The following is a 4587-nucleotide window of genomic DNA, read 5'->3' on the forward strand; positions in this document are numbered from 1 at the left end:
TATGCCAGGGCAGGGAATGGTTGTTGCCGTACGAGGCATTGGTCATCACATCTTAAAGAGTTCAGCTCTTTGTTTGAGTTGGCACTTTTCAAGTATAGTTTTCCAAGTCGGAACCAACTATTCCGAGGGATATGGCCGCGGTTACGATGGGTTTGTGGCTTCTGAACAGCGCAGGCTCATTCATAGAGGTTATTGTTTTTGGCACAGGAGAACAAGTGCTTGCAGCAGCAGGATAAGTTCATCTCAGCGATGCATAAAGGATTTCAAAGAGAGGTTTGCAAGGATAGTCCCAGTGTCTCAAAACCTCTGTCTCCTATAAATAAACCATTGAATGGGATGGATCCAATTTCCTAGAAATCTCAAGGTCTTGACTGGTAGCTTAGTTTGTGTCGAGAAAATGGGTGCAGGTTGTAAATTTTCCACCAGGAATCACAAAGTTGCTTGAGGAAAGTTCTGATCGACTTGGAGAAATTCTGGAGGGAAAACCTGGTTAGATAAACAACAAACCGTTGGTAACACACATAAGATAATTCAGTATTAGATGATAGTTAGTCGAATCACTTAAAAATTAGATGATGTATGTTGTCTAGGATCATGCTGTGAATGAAAAAACTCAAGAAGGATGATGCTGGTAAATGTACAAATGTGTGGCTTCAGTTGCGGTTGAGAATCTGGGCTCTTGGACCTAGGCACGTTGGTCCTAAATTTTCTTGTTACCAGAAGCCAAAGAAGAGAATCAATATATCAAGTGATCTGATGTTTCTACTCAACTAGCAGATCACGACGGCATCTTCACTGGACTGGACAGGACAGGACAGGACAGATAATGACAGAAGTGAAGGGAGCATTTAGCACAGCTGTGCTTCATAAGAAAACTCAGACCTGTGGAAGCCATGTACTTATTGTGAATTGAGCACCCCAACTGCACATTTTGGCCTCTGTGTATTCTGTTTTATCTAAGAGGCTTGCCCGAGTTTGGAAGGATGAGGTGCAACAAGGGTCTTCCAGTTAAATGCATGTGCCTGCGGTAACTGCAGCTATGGAGATAACCCCATATTCTTGACCTTGTAAGTATGTATTGTTCATTTCTGCAAACTCACAATTTTGTCTTTCTAGATTTATAGATGCTTTCCTTGTTGATTTTTATCTTTCAAGCTTTAGTACTTTTAGGTTTCTGCCTTAATAATAGTTTCTCACTTTTGTTTGCTTGATATTATTTCTCATTTTAGTCATTCTAGGTATCTGAATCAAAACTTTTTCCCTTAGCTTAAGATTCACGACACTAGTTTGTATCAAGGTTTAGAAGGGTATATACTCAGATGATGAACTTGTGTTCTCCAATACATATAAGATATGTCAATTAAAACACCTTTGATACAATACCAACAAACAACAAAAGATAGATACGTAGAAATAAACTTTCTTCGGGTATTTCTTTCATTAGAACCATTGGTGCAGGAGTTCTGTTCAAAACTCTGTTCAAATCGTGGTTTGATTTTTCAAGTTAGAACAATAAAATCCTCCATACCCATTTCGTTAGTTCCCAAAACCTGAAAATGAGAAACACCAAACACGTCCTTTTCTGTGTTTCGAAGGAGATATGTGATTCCGTCCATTCACAGCATTCTGTAGTTTTGGATGGTCAATTCCAACTTGTTTTTGTTAAACTTAGTTTTTGTTAAACTTAGTTTTGAAAGCACTTCTGTAGTATTGTTAAACTTAGTTTTAAAACCAGGCTTTAACCTGGAGCCAGTCCTAGCTTCTCGTTTTACATTTGATGGGTCATCAGTTAGCCATTCAACACATTCTTTTATTTATACACAGGAAATGAATCTACTGCATTAAAAGTTCAAACATTATTATCCTTTACAAAATTGATAATATCGATTTAGAACTTATCTAAACCCTCTCAAGTTATCTTCAGAGACAGAAATTAATGAACAAAACAATGTGAATAACAGCTATCAGCTTTTGAACCTATAAAGGAAGACCTATTTAAAGTCCGCTACCATCAGTACTAAGAAACAAAGGTAACAATCAACAACAAGAAGAAAAACTAGTAAGATGAAAATGTAACAGGATTATGATCATTAATTTGCCGTATGTGTGTTCTGTATTTTGTATGTGTCACTAGTGACTGTATGTAGGTTGGATCATTCTAACTAACACGTACTTCACCAACCATTCAAGGCTTTGTATGTGTTCTGGACTTCTGGCAGCTAACTCTCATGCTTTATCAACCATTGTAGGCTTTGTGTGCATTCTGGTAGATCATCATTTTTGTTTCTGCTTTGAGTCTGCTGAATCAACTATATGAAACAAAAATTTGTTCATATATACACACTCGAATTCAATGCTACATCTAAAAAACATGTCTTTTTTTGTGTTTAATAATCCACCCCCACTCCCTTGATTGATCACATGTACATATACATATATACTCAATCCTCAATTTTGGAGGAAAGACTGCATAACCCATATGTAGGAATATATTAATTCTGATAGGACTTTTAACTAGGGTCTCAAAGACGGCAACTTGGAGAATTAAGATGGCAATTTGGAAATATGGCTCATTCATACATCATAAAAGATTTTTTAGATTCCATCCACTGCTTCTTTGGAGTCTAAAATCTAATTCACTTGGTTAGAGCATTACATCCATCAATTGCTGTTTTACTTGAAGGCTTGAATTTTGTTGTGTCACCGAGGTGGTGGTAACCGGTAACACCGAAAAATCTTTCGAGAACCAATTTGACCATAATATTTGTAAAAATAAATAATTCTTGCCTTATGGAATCCATGTCTCGGTGCACATCGTGTCTTAGATATCTTAGGCTCAGAGTACTCTGAGAAGGATATTCTGTTGTTTCTCTCTGAGTTTCTCTTTTGCCTTGGCCATCATATAATTTTTAAGCTAGTTCGTTTTCTTTTCTTTTTTTCAAATTGTCATCTGTTCTGTGTTGGTTTTTTGTCATCAATATTACTTTGATATTAATGTCTTTTCCATGAGAGCTTTCATAAAATGTTTCATCATAATAACAAGGTCATACCCACAAGCTACAGTGAAACTGGTGGTCTCTCTTTGTTTATACCGGTCAATTATAAGACCTGTAATCATGTAAATTACTGGTTACGAAACACTTCCCATTATGAAGTGTCAGTTTAGCGTGTTTTTTTATTTTTTATAATTAGCATCTTTTTAAAGTTCAAACTCTATGGCACATGGTGAGCCAATGCCCCGGTCGAACATACTTTTTGTCCCTTTTCTGCAACCCTTAGTAGTTAGTACCGTGCGTTTACTTTCTTCTTCTTCTTTGCACGCTTGTTAGCTTCATCTCACACATGGGTTTATAATTCTCTTGATTTTGATTGTATGGTTATTGTTATATTACTTAGTTGTAGTAACTTGCACTTGCTCTGGTCTTGTATCTTGAGGTCATATTCCTGACTTCCTGTATATGGTGTTTCAGTTTACATTTAGGACAAAAATCTTTCAAGCAACGGATGTATATGTCTAGACTCCCTTAAAGAAAAGTGGCGTCCTGCTTCTACCATCTTTAAGGTTTGCTTCAAATTTTGTTTCCTGCCGTTTTCTTTAACTCTCCCTCCTTAATTTTCCTTTCCTACTTTTAGTTCTGGGATGGGAGACATATTGTCTGATTTGCATTCTCACATTTATCCAAGTGTATTATAGATGCTACAGATTCATTCTAACAAATTACTTCCTCGGAAAATTCTAGTATGAAGTTTATAGTAGTTGATACTGAGAGTAATGGATTAGTTTCGGTGGCACCTTGTAACAGATATAGGAGAAAGGGAAGCTGTACCTGCTATTATTAGCTGCTTTGTGTTAGCTTACATTGTGTCCGCTTTTGCTTTCCCCACCTTTACTTGGGAATACTGACTGATGGTCTCTATGTTGTCTCCCTGCCCTTTCCCAAAATAAATAAAAACACAGATGCGCATATATATGCCTAATATTAAGTGCAAGTTGGCCAGGCCACTCTCTCTCAAGTATTTTTCCACTTTCCCCTTATAGAAACTTAACTCAGGTTTAGCGGAGGCGGCACTGTATCGTATTAACTGTCAGTTCCATTGTCGTTTAAATATCTCTTGCACTGCACTAATCTTGTTGTTATCTGTAAACCCAGGTGCTTCTTTGGTTCTGCTCCCTGTTGACAGACCCAAACACTGATGATCCACTTGTGCCTGAGATTGTAGACATGTATAATAAAACAGATGGGAGAAAGTACGAGACAACTGCTTGTCAAAAGTACGGAATGCATTTAAAGTTGGCTGTGTTTGTGGCTCCAATACTGGCCGTCATGTGCTTGCTAACATTACTCTTCCCTTACTAATCCCCAGCCAGCAGTAACTACATGTAACTAAGCACTGCCAGATCATAAATTGTACAGTTATGTATATGTACTCAGTATTGCAAAAGAACTTGGATCTTGAGGAAGAAAACTTGAAGGGAGTTGCAATTGTAATGGATCCACTAGTGATTTTCAACTCAAAAAATTGCATAGTTCTTAAAATTCATATTTTTTTGTTTTTGTTTTTGTTTTTTGTTTTTTTTTTTTTTTT

The 4587-nt window shown here is 36.8% G+C and overlaps 1 long non-coding RNA gene across 1 annotated transcript; it reads left to right on the forward strand.

The window, feature by feature from the left end:
- The first annotated feature begins 6 nt into the window (after positions 1 to 6).
- LOC113342351 lies at positions 7 to 4542 on the forward strand. The gene is made up of 3 exons (XR_003356620.1): positions 7 to 1067; positions 3471 to 3562; positions 4152 to 4542. It is a non-coding gene; the product is annotated as an uncharacterized LOC113342351 (long non-coding RNA).
- Positions 4543 to 4587: the final 45 nt, after the last annotated feature.

The sequence above is a fragment of the Papaver somniferum genome, unplaced genomic scaffold (genome assembly GCF_003573695.1).
Source record: "Papaver somniferum cultivar HN1 unplaced genomic scaffold, ASM357369v1 unplaced-scaffold_37, whole genome shotgun sequence".
In the NCBI taxonomy this organism is placed as follows: domain Eukaryota; kingdom Viridiplantae; phylum Streptophyta; class Magnoliopsida; order Ranunculales; family Papaveraceae; genus Papaver; species Papaver somniferum.